Here is a 12,679-nt window from a genome sequence, read left to right as displayed (position 1 = left end):
TTTTTTTTATATTTATTGTTAGAAAACAACTTATTTCTGCTCTGGAATAAAGCTGCAGATGGTTCAAACTGACCTTGTTTTTTTGTTTTATCCTGGATGCTCAGTTGGGTCTGTGGCTGCCTGTTGGGGGCAGAGGGGACCCCCTAACTCTAAGCGTTTAAATAGAGCTTGCGCAACAAGGGAGGGTGTTGTATCACCCTTGGAGAAAGAGTGGGTAGGAGTGGGCAAGGGGCCAGGAAGCATGCCATAGCCTCCACACACACCAGCAGGCTTGATCACCTTTGATCTCTAGGCTTCTGCAGGGCTGGGAGGCAATGAGAGTAGCTGTTAGCCTCCTTCCCACTCACTCCCCTGGTAGGAGCTGCTGAAATGGACAGGAGGGCTGGCTACAGAGCCTTCCACACATTTTGTCGAGTTGGAGTCTCGCCTGGCATTCGTGAGTTTTGTGGGCATTTCCATGCTATGGAAGAGGAAGACTGAGGCTGTGTGACCAGACTTGCCTGAGGCCACATAGCTTTTTAGTGACAGACTAGCATTGAAAGAAGGGCCAGGAACCACATACACCCCCGCCCCATTTTCTCATGAAGAAAGTGAAGCTTAGAGATGGGCAGTGACTTGCCCAAGGTCACACAGCAAAAGCCTCTGAGGAAGTTTGTCCCCGTTTCAGATTCCAGGCACTTGCTTCTCCTGGGTTTATGTATCAGGATGTTCGTAGCGGGGACTTGGAAAGATGTTGCAGACGGGGAACCAGAGAATGATTAAGTGAGCAGAGCTTCCTAGGGAAGGCTTTCCTGGAGGAGGGGACACCCCTGGGCTGCCTCTGGTACTAAGAGGAGGCAGTTGGAGGAAGCAGGGCAGGCAGAGTCGGGTGCGGGGGTGTGAAACCGCACAGTTGTGCAAGGGAGCCACAAGCAATTCGGCGTTATTAAAGCATGACGGTGTGGGATGCCTGAGCGATCTCCAGGGCCTTGTAAGGCAGGTCCAGCAGCGAGGACTTCAAGTTGACAGCAGTGGGAGCCACTGGAGGTTTTTAGCAGGGCGTGGCGTGGTTAGAGTCACGGAAGCTTGGCACTCAGGCCTCCTGACTCAGTATGGAGCTGTAGGGAGATGAGAGACTAGCGAGGACGAGAAAGCACCCCACTTCCTCTGAGGTATTGAACCTGGCTGGTTCTGTCCTGACTCCTTGCTCCAGCTGGTACCCCTCTGGGTCCCAGCCCACAGAGCATTGGTATCAGGTGTGACTGGGCCTAGGCGACACATGGATACTCAAAACAGCTGGGTGCTGGCCGTTAGGGCCAGGCTAGGCTACCTAAGTGACTAAGTCAGGATCTCTGTGCCTGACCCTTACCTGACCTAGCCAGGGTGACCACTGTCACTCTGGCTAGGGGCCAGGGCCACCACTGACAGAATTTGAAGAATTAGCATGGGCCCTGATGTCCTCACCGTAAGCAGGCATGGAAAAGGAGGTGGTTCAGCGTGAGGATGGCAACCTCGTGTGCTTCCCCCTCGATCCCCTATGGGTGTAAGTAAGGTTTTCCTAAGGACTCGTAAGATGGCACCAAGTGGGGGCCAAAATGGTCCAGCGCTCAGAGGCTAAGTGGGTGGTAGCAAGCGGCTACCTGAATGTCCCAATGAGCCCTTTAACCAGTAAAAGTAGAAATGCTGTTTAAGTTTATTGTTATTTATGGGCACAGGTGTATATATATACCGCAGTGCGCGCGTGAAAATCAAAGGACGGCTTTCAGAGTTCATTCTTGCCTTCAGCCTTGGGATCTGGCACTTGAACTCACGTCATCGGGCTTTCCAGGCATGCGCCTTTACACACTGAGCCATTTCATCCCCCCAAAACTTCAGTTTTGAATGAAGGCAAACCAAAGTGCGTTCCCTAGGCAGCCTGGATGTAGAAACGCCGCTGTAGTCACTAGTAACCCAGCCTTAGGTCTCCATTCTCCAATAAAATCATCATGGCGTCTCAGAGAAAACCCCAGGACTTGGGCAGGGAAACTCCAAGATGATCTGGGAGCATCTACAAAGAGTGAGGAAGAAAGAGAGAGAGAGAGAGAGAGAGAGAGAGGCAACAGACCATGCTGAGGACACACAGGAACGAGGTGACAAAGTCTCCAGTGGGCAGATCCAAGGCAAGGTGAGCAACAAAGCAAACATGGTGACCTCACCATAGGACCCAAAGTACGAAAGAAACACATATGAGTTCATGCTAGCACAAACAAACAGTTGAGCCAACAAGTAAATGGGGACGAGCCAAGCATGGTGGCACACCCTGGAACCCAGTACTAGGGATGGGGAAGCAGGAGGATCATGAGTTTGAGGCCAGCCTGAGCTAACACAGAGAGCCCTTGTTTCAAAAGTAGACAGACAGATTGATTTATAGGTTTCAAAATAGTTCGTATAGATTCTCTCCCTCTACGTTAGGTAGTGCTCATGTCCCCGCTCTCTTGCAAGTGGAGGGTTGGCCTCTCCCAAAGAAAGGATGTGTTGGGTCTGTAGCGATGGCTCCGTTTTACTGCTTTTACAGAGAACCAGCACCCATATGGCATCTCACAACCACCCAGCTGAAGGGGAATCCAGCACCTTCTTCTGGCCTCCACAGACAACTGCACTTGTGTGCATGGACACACACATGAAATTAAGAAAAAAAAAACGGGTTTTTTTTCAGTCAGGGTTTCACTATACATCCCTGGCTATCCTGGAACTCGCTTTAGACCAGTCTGGCCTGAAACTTGGAGACCCACCTGTCTCTGCCTCCCAAGTGCTGGGATGAAAGGCATGCACCTCCATTGTCCAGCAAAATCTTAGGAAAGAGTGTGGAAGAATAGTAAGGCTTAGAAGCAAAGGGAAGCTCCCAGTGGGGAGAAGCCAGCAAGAGCTGCTCTAACCAAGGATCAAAGTCAACATAACCAGCTAAAACCAGTTAAAAGCAAACAAACGCCGTCAGAAGGAGAGGACTGTGGGTGAAAAGAAACATTGCTCAGCAGGGAACCCCCTGGCGCCAGCCGCCACCCACTGCCCCTAGTGCCTGGTGATGTCCCATTGTAGAGGTTTGAACGCTGAGGTCAGGACAGTGTGGAGCCTGCCTGCCAGGGCCACTCGGCTCTCTCTGGAGGGAAGTCAAGCCCAGCTTCCCATTTACCTTCTTCAACCACCGTAACAGCAAGAGCCCGGTCCTGCCTTGACCCCCACCGTCTGTGGGTGGGGCTCTCATTTGGTTGGAATAAGCTTCTTCCACCTCCATCCGTTCTGACTCCTTGGTGACCCTGCTCCCAACAGCCCTGTGTCATCTCCAGCCTCAGTTTTTACAGTGGGACAATAAGTGTGAAGCCAGCCGCCTTTCCCGGGCTCCAAGCTTCAGGGGCCCAACCAAGTCTTCTCCTTTAACTTGGAATAACTTTGAAGTTATGACCCTCCCTCCAGCACCACCTGAGCTGGCTTGACAGGTGTGCATCCATCCACCCTGTCCTGGTTCATACAGTAATGGGGATTGAACCCAGGCTTTGTGTGTGCTAGGCAAGCACTTCACCCACTGAACTGCATCCTCAGCCACTCCACCCTCTGCCTTACACCCTCAACCCCCTCCACCACCGCCTTACACACACCCTCACCCCCTCCACCACGGCCTTACACCCTCATTTCCCTCCACCCCCTGCCTTACACCCTCACCCCCTCCATCCACTGCCTTACACCCTCAACCCCCTCCACCCACCGCCTTATACCCTCAGCTCCTGCTCCATCCACTGATGACAGCCCTGCAAGACTGCTCATCTATCCCATTTTACAGATGGAAGCACCAAGGTTGATGAAGCTACAGAACAAAATGCCACAGCTATGAGGTGACTGATACTTTAGGTTATGACAAGGACCAGTTCAACCCCACTGCTTGCCCCGAGTGACATTTGAAGGCTGGATGGTTTCTCTTGGGATACAGTGGGAATAGTCACTGGTCGGGAGAGGAGACAGTAGAAGGACCCTGCAGTGCTCTCCTGAGTCTTTGGTGTCTGTTGGAAGTGCAGGGTGAGGCCCCTTCAGTGGCAGGGTGATACCTCCCCAGACTTGCCACCCCTAGCCTCAGCGCCCAGGCCCCACTCCAGCCTCTTTCTGAAACTGTTGACCATGGAAGAACCAGACCTAGTTTCTGGGAAGCTGCAGGCACCCTGCTGAGGACAGGGGCCCCTCTGCCTTCCCCCTGGTTCAGCAACCTCATCACATTCCCCCGCTCCACAGTCCAGGCCAAGCCATGCAGTTTCCACAGTGGTCTGGCAGAGCCTGGCAGCTGAGGACCAGGTCCCCTGCTAAATGGCCAGGCCCTTCTCCATCAGGGATTAGGTCCAGGGGCTTCTGGCCAACCCCAATGTCTGCACATAGTTACTGCTCCCTGACTCCTCACCCTGTGTCCCCTGACTCACACTAACTCCTCAGGCCCTCTTTCCCTCTGCAAGGCCCCCTCAACCCTGGAAACTGTCCCATACCCTAATATTCTTACCCCACTTCAACGAAGCCCTCTGTCATCATCCATGATAAGCTATGATAGCAGCTTGGACCCGCAGGCCTGTATCCGCCTGTCTTTGTCTGTCTTTATCACACACCCCTTCTGCAATGTTGACTCCGACCAAAACTGGGGTGGGAGCCCTCTTTGTGGGACCCTGAGCCTGTCCTGTCCTTCAGTTTCCGTCCCGTGCCTAGCTCCATGTTGCAGGTGTCCCACCCTACTGGCATGGCCCAGTCCCCAGCCATCTGTCCCATCCCTAGTCTGGGTAGAGCCACTGTAACAGCCCTGGACATCACAGCAGGGGGCAGTGTGATGTCACAGGGCCCCACTGTGGCTACGCAGGGGAGAGTCCTGCCCCACCAGAGGCCCACTCTCTACCCCACCCAGTCCTATTAGGCAGGGGTCTGAACAAAGGAAGGGACTTTGTGTTTTAACCAAGTCTGAGGAAGGGGTGGGCACAAGGGTTATGCATTCCAAAGGCTGCTCTCCCCACCCCTAGCTGGGCCAGGGTCAGGGCAAGGCCTAGCTGCCTCTGTTGTGGGCTGTCTGAAGTTTCCCAGCTCACAACACCCACAAAGCTAGAGTCCCGCACCAGAATGAAGAGGAAAGCCCCAGGGGAACCCAAGCCCTTGGGGTCAAGGAAAGGGACAGTCAAGAGCCAGAGAGAGCAGAGGTCTCTGACAGACCTGAGGGAGGCAGGCAGGCTTAGGACATGGTGGAGGTGTGGCCAGCAGGGGAGTGTATCAGGGCCCTGCTACACAGAACATCAATAAACTCTTGTTTGTTTGTTTGTTTTGGGTTTGAGACAGGGTTTCTCTGTGTAACAGCTCTGACTGTCCTGGAACTAGCTCTGTAGACCAGGCTGGCCTCGAACTCACAGAGATCTGCCTACTTCTGCCCAGTACTGGGATTAAAGGCGTGCGCCACCTGGCCTAATAAATTCTTTTAAACACTGACTGAGCCAGGCGGTGGTGGCACACGCCTTTAATCCCACCACTTGGGAGGCATAGTTAGATCTATGTGAGTTTGAGGCCAGTCTGGTCTACAAGAGCTCATTCCAGGACAGGCCCCAAAGCTAGAGAGAAACCTGTCTCAAAAACCAAAAATCAAACAAACAAAACAAAGCAAAACATTGAGAGCTAACTTCATAAGCCTAGAGGGTATCACCAGCTACAGATATGACACCCCAACAGTTCTCAAAGAACCAAGCTCATCCCGTGTTCCCCAGAAATCCTTACATGGCTGGCAGGTGGGACTTCGGAGGCTCTAGCTTGGCCTTGTGGGTTTTTTCCTCGGTGCTCGGTCCTTCCCTTCTCTGAGCCTCAGTTTACTGTTTGTGAACCAAAGACAAGGCAGGCCAGCACTCCTCAACCCACCCCCTCGTGGAGAGCAGGCGTTCCCTATCACCCCAATTCCTTTGGGCTCCGAGCTAGGGCCTGACCTCCGCTGTACCTGTCCAGGCCTCTGATGTGAGGAGGGGACTAATGGAAGACACCCAGGCCAGGGTGGGCTTTGGCTCCAGCAGAGACCTTGGCATCCCCAACACCATGCGGGCATCTCTGTCATTGGCAGAGTGCCTGGGCATGCAAAAAGGCTGGGGGTATCTCAATTTCAGGCAACAAAGCCCCCTTTCTCTTGGGCTTGTGGAATGCCTAGCACTCCCTCCAGCCTCCGCTTCAGGACCCAGACCCCAGGGTTCATTTCATGGTGTTGAGGCTGAGTCGCCCACTAGGCAGCTATATAGAATCTCGGCCATCTACAACAGCAGGTCCAGCCCACTGTGACCCATGTGGACACTTATTCTCCCCAAATAGCTCAGCCCTCGGATAGGAACCCAAGCCCCCTCGTGAACACTAAACAGTTGAGGTCAAAAATGTCTCCAGCCAACTGGGAGCTGAGCAAGAGCCACGTGCTCTGTGCCCCCCCCCCCTTCGCCTTGGCTGTTCTTTATCTTTGTGTTTGATAATGGATTTCAGAACTAGTATCAGACTATAAAAATAGAGACCTTGATTCTATCCATGTCCCTCTTTGCAGAATTGGGTGTTACGGAATGATGGAATGATCTTTCGGTACACTGTGAAGATGTGTCTTTGTCAAGGTGCCTTCTGATTGGATTAACAAAGAGCAGACTGGTCAATAACTAGAAAAAAAAGAGGTTAGCAGGAGAGCCAAATGGAGAGAATGCTGGGAAGAAGAGAAACAGACTTGGGGGAGTCGCCAGAAAGATGCAGAACAGGACCGTGCCATGCTGAAAAAGGTGGCACCATGTGGTAGAGCATAGATAAGAAATATGGGTTAACTTAAGGTGTAAGAGCTAGTTAGTAACAAGCCTAAGCTATCTTATAATTAATAATAAGTTTCTATGTTGTTATTTGGGAGCCAGGAGTCCCAACGAAAATTTCTACCTATATATGACACCCAACATGGGACCGTGATTATCCACATAAAACCTAAGAAAGCTGCAGGCTTGAGTCACCAGAGTGAACCCCACTAGTACACCATGAGCTAAGCCATATGGCGGATTTAAGATTTTGCTCATGCAGATGGAAAAGATTACAGACATGCAGTAAAGACAGATCCAGATGAAAGAAATCTCTCCATAGGTTACAGTGCATTTAAAAATGTACATAGGCTTAGAAGAAAAGAGAGAGAAAGTATAGACAGTCATAGAAAAAATTAGTTTAAAAATAATAAAGTCCCTAAAAAAGGAGTAAAGTAATATTTAAAATTAGGATTAAAAATACATGGGGAGTCTGGATCCTATATGTTATTGTGTTGTCTTTATATTTTTTTATTGTTTATGAACAACTGACAGCTGCTAAGACATACTGGATTATGGAGACTGCTGGATTACACCAACCTATATCTTTAAAATATGTCTTGAATTTGCCGGGCGGTGGTGGCTCACACCTTTAATCCCAGCACTCGGGAGGCAGAGGCAGGCGGATCGCTGTGAGTTCGAGACCAGCCTGGTCTACAAGAGCTAGTTCCAGGACAGGCTCCAAAACCACAGAGAAACCCTGTCTCAAAAAACCAAAAAAAAAAAAAAAAAAAAAAAAAAAATATGTCTTGAATTCAAAATGGAAGCCAAATGATGTGTTGCTTTAGGGAAGAGGTTATGCTTTTGCGAAAGGCTGTGGGTTGTTCAAGGTTGAAGATGATTAGGTTTGATTAAGGAAAACCCCCTGAAAATCCTGGCTACAGACATAAAGAGCTAACCCCAGAAAAACTACAAGACATGTAATGCATACTTTACCTACTCAAACATAAAACAAAACAAAACAAAAAATCATCTTTGGCTAACTTGTATATAACACACAGTCTATGCTCGTATTAATGCAAATATGTATGTTACCTTTAAAAGTTTATAATTTTTATAAACTCTGTGTAGTCATTTGGGAGTTGGTGGTCCAGGCCCAAAAAAAAAAAAAAAAAAAAAATTCTACCTATAACTGGGGATTAAACCTGGAACCTCATGTATACTAAACTATCTTCAGAGCCTTCTATTTATTTATTTATCTATTTATTTATTTATTTATTTATTTATTTATTTATTTAAGATTTCTGCCTCTTCCCCACCACCGCCTCCCATTTCCCTCCCCCTCCCCTGATCAAGTCTCCCTCCCTCGTCAGCCCAAAGAGCAATCAGGGTTCCCTGTCCTGTGGGAAGTCCAGAGCCTTCTTTAAAAAGAAATTATAGACAGGGTGGTGGTGGCACACACCTTTAATCTTAGCACTTGGGGGGCACAGACAGGCAGATCTCTGAGTTTGAGGCCAGCCTGGTCTACAGAGAGAAACAAACCTTGTTTCAAAAATAAAATTTTATTTATTTATTTATTTATTTATTTATTTATTTATTTATTTATTTATGAGTGTGTGTCTGTGTGTGTACACATGCTTACCAGAGTGCCTGTGTGGAGGTCAACCTGGGGAAGTCAGTTCTTTCCTTCCGTCATGAGGGTTCTGAGAATCGAACTCAGGCCATCAGATTTGGCAGCAAGCGCCTTGACCTGCTGAGCCATCTTACCATCCACTCAGCCTTTTTTCTTTTTCTTTTTTTCTCAGGCAGCATCTCTCTTATATTGTAGCCCAGACAGGACTTTCAATCTCCCAGCCTCAGCCTTCCAGGCAGGCTGGAATTACAAACCTGAGCCGTTGCTCCAGCCCAGACCCCAGAAGGCCAGAGAGAACAGGGGTTGCTGAAGGTCACACAGCCTGGGAGGGCGATGAAGGAAGAAGGGGCACAGAGTCAGGAGGTAAAAACCCTTGTGTGTGTTCTGCTGGGAGAACCCCGACGACAATTGTTCTCTTCCAACGGATCATAGAGGGAGGACGCAGAAGAAGAGACTGTGGGGACACAGAGACCTGCAGCCAATCTAAGCTCCAGCTCAGCTTGTGGGCCCATGGATGGGAGATGACAGCCCGGTCTCCTGGCAGCCCTCAGCACTGCTCCAGGCCTTGGTTGGCAGGCTTCAGCAATCCTAGGCTACTGCCCTGGTCTTGACCCTGGGTGGGATCTGCCCCTCCCAGCAAATGCCTGGACAGACTCTACCCCGAATCCTCAGGAGTGTGGACTGAGGGTGGGGTGCCAGGGAAGAAGTTCCAGAGTCTGGACACTGCCTGCCCCCCTGAGATAGGCTGCAGGTATCTGAAGGCGACACACAGGCTTCCGTTGCTATGCGACCTTGCGTATAGTTGCCCAGCTCTGGTTTTCTGGGATGCAGGATGGAACTTCAGTGCCTTAGAGCTGAGGCAAAGGAGCCTGCTGAAGGTCAGGAGTCAGGCTGGAGAGAGAGATGTGGGAACCAGCCTCCTAGTGGGCTTCTCTCTCTCTCTCTCTCTCTCTCTCTCTCTCTCTCTCTCTCTCTCTCTCTCTCTCTCTCCCTCCCTCCCTCCTCCGGCCTCAGGAATCGCCTTAATTACAGCATCAGCCCTGCCATGCTTCCTGCCATAAACCCAGGAATCTAAATTAAAAGGCAGAAGGCCCGTTACCCCTTCCCTCCGACCCCCCAAGTCTGCTGGGAAGCTCTCCTGGACACAAGCCACGAGCGGAGGACTAGCTACCGAGGTGCCCAAGGCCCAGAATTGGGGGGGACTCGAAGGAGGGCAAGAGTCTGTGCATCACTGCCCGGTGCCTGTTACGTGCCAGCAACACCACCAGACTGGCGCCAGGATTCTGGCTTCCAGAGGAAGAAACTGAGGCACGTGCCAGAGTCTCCCAGGGTGATGATGGCTGAGTTGGCTGGACCCAAGATTCCAATTCCCAGCCAGGAGGGCTGAGTGGGGAGCAGAGGAGACCATCAGTCCCTCAGGAGAGTGGGGAGCTCTTGACCCACATGCTCAGCCTCCTCAGCTCCCCAGTAGAATACAGACTACTGGAAGAGGGGTTCGGGGCTTCGGTGCACAGGCCAGGCAGGGTACAGACAGCACTGTGTGCTGAGCTGGCCTTCTGCAAGTCCAGTCTGTCTGGCCCCATGTGAGTTTACACTCTCTTCCTCAGGGACCTGACGAGGTAGGCAAGCTCTTACCTGGGAGCCATGAGGAGCCAAGGCTGCCTCAGATCTAGCAAGAAACCTAGAAGAGAGGTGTGTATGTGTGCATATGTATGTGTATGCTGTGTGTAGTAGTGTGTTCGTGCTTGTGTGTGCGTTGTGTGTGTCCTTGTGTGCTTGTATGAGTTCATGTCTGTGAGTTTGTGTGTGAGACAGCAGGCATGCGCATGTGGTGGGGGAAAGTGAGGTCATGCGGGCAGTTGGAGCCCAGGGTGTCCAAACCACTGGAGCCACTAGGGGAGAGGCAGACTCTGGAGGGGAAGGGGGCGGAGTGAGGGAGGCTGAAGAGAAGGCTAGGAAGTCGGCAGAAAGATGCAGACTCAAGCCTGTGGGATATCATGTGAGGAGCACTGGAAGACAAGGGGAGGTCTCAGAGGCTTCCAGAGAGAGGATGGACTAGGGACAGATGACCAGAGACGCTGATAGCACCCAGGAGGGAGTGTGAGCATTTGGGGAAGAGGGGTTGCTCAGACTTAGGGGATCCAGAGAAGACACACACACAGGGCAGCTGCATTTTCTTCTGGCTGCTGGCTCTGAAGTCACCAACCTGTTCCGAATGCCATGGGAGGACCACAGCCCAGAGGGAAGACAGGAGATATGGGCGGTGGGTGCGGAAGCTCAGAAAGGGACTTCAGGTGCAGCTGTAAAGGGCACTGCGGGCCGATGAGATGGCTCGGCAGGGAAAGGTGACTGCTGCCAAGCCTGATGACCTGAGTTCGATCCCCGGGAGCCACAAGGTGGAAGGAAGGAGAGAAACAGCTCCCTCAAGCTGTCCTCTGACCTCCACGTGTGCTCACGTGTGTATCTACATTGCACAGACACAGACAAGCAAATGAACAAATAAATGTACTTTTGGAAAAAATTAAAAATGAAGCATGACATCTGAAAAAGAAAACAAGTAACTAGTAAATGAAACTGGGGAGGGAGGATTTATAGTTGGGTCTGACCACTGGGGCCAGGGAATGGTTGTCCACTTCTCTTTAGCCACATCCATGCTACTTTTTACCCCCTTTGAGATAGGAACAGGTAGCCCAGGTTAGCCTTGAACTTGTTATACATCCCAAGATGATCTTCAGCTGCTGATCCTCCGCCTTCCAAATGCTGAAATTACAACTGTGAATTGTCATACCACCCTCTTGCCCCACCCCATGCTGAGCCTGCAGTGATTGGTTTAGCCTACGCCCTAAGGGCCTCTTACTTTCCCTCTGAGCGGTGCCTAACAACTGGGCAACTACTGGCTTCCCCAGAGGGGACATCTGCTCTGTCTAGAGACCTTTTTCTCACACTGGAAATAAGCTGGTACCCCCTCTTTCTATTGACTGGACAGAGACCCAATGCCGCTGCCAAACACAGCCAACAAAGAATTACTCAGTAAGCCAGGTGTAGTGGCATATGCTATTTGGGAGGCAGAGACAGGTTGGTGGCCAGCCTGGTCTACAGAGCAAGTTCCAGTATAGCCAGAGCTATACAGAGAAACCCTGTCTCAAAAAAAAAAAAATTAAACACACAGACTACACCTTACCACACCTCCCCACACACACAAACTACACAGTCATAGGCGTTTGCACACATGGGTGCATGGACATGTCTATGCATGCACACCACACACATGCAGGTGGCAGGAGATTTGTGACAAGGTGCAGGGAGCCTCAGGTGTCAGGGGGTGATGTCAGAAGCACATTCCCCTGAAATGAGGAGGCTGCCGGGTGACCGCTGGAGGAAAGAGTATTCCGGGCAGAGCTGACGGTTTCAAAGGCCCCGAGGCAGAACATACTATGCACGAGGGTGGACAGATGCTAGGGACCGTCTCTCAGGCTCCAATATTTACCTTTTAAAGACACCAGCCCATTGTCATAGCTGAGGGGGAGGGTATGGAACACCTGCCTAGCTCGTGAGACCCTCTGTCTACTTCCCGCCTTTAGGATGTTCCTAGTCTACACGTCCACGGAAATGCAGTCTGCAGCGTGTGACTTGCCCTGAGGTTTTCAAGGTCACTCCTGCTGTCTCAGAAACCTACTTCATTCATCATTTCTGTTTGGTTCTGGGACGACACTTAGGGCTAGGCAATAGCCATACTCTTGGCCTTTTTTTTTTTTTTTTTTTTTTTTTGGCTTTTCAGGACAGGGTTTCTCTATACAACTCTCACTGTCCTGGAACTCACTCTGTAGACCAGGCTGGCCTTGAACTCAGAGATTTGTCTGCCCCTGCCTCCTGGAGTGCTGGAATTAAAGACGTGAGCCGCCGCACTTGGTCCCTAGCCTATACTTTACATTTTATCTTAGGCAGGATCTCATCAAGTGGCCCAGGGAGGCCTTGAACTCACTCTCTAGTCCTGGTTTGAACTCTCAAGTCTCCTGCCTCTAGCCTTCTGGGTGTCCGTGCTTACAGACCTGTGCACCAAGCCCAGCTGCTTCTGCTCAGTTGTTTAGTGTGCAAGTGCTGTGTTTGTGCACACGTGCACCAGTGTGTGTGTGTTGTCTCACACACGCAGTACGTGTGTGGAGGCCAGAGGACAGTCCTCAGGAGTTGGCTTTGTCCCTCTACTGTGGAGGTTCTGGGAAGGCAGCTCAGTTCTTCAGGCCTGTGCAGAGAGTGTTCTTACTCTCTGGGCCATCCATGCCCAGGC

Source organism: Chionomys nivalis, chromosome 11 (assembly GCF_950005125.1).
Source record: "Chionomys nivalis chromosome 11, mChiNiv1.1, whole genome shotgun sequence".
Classification (NCBI taxonomy): Eukaryota; Metazoa; Chordata; class Mammalia; order Rodentia; family Cricetidae; genus Chionomys; species Chionomys nivalis.
The sequence above is the reverse complement of the archived record's forward strand: the minus strand, read 5'-3'. Positions refer to the sequence as shown.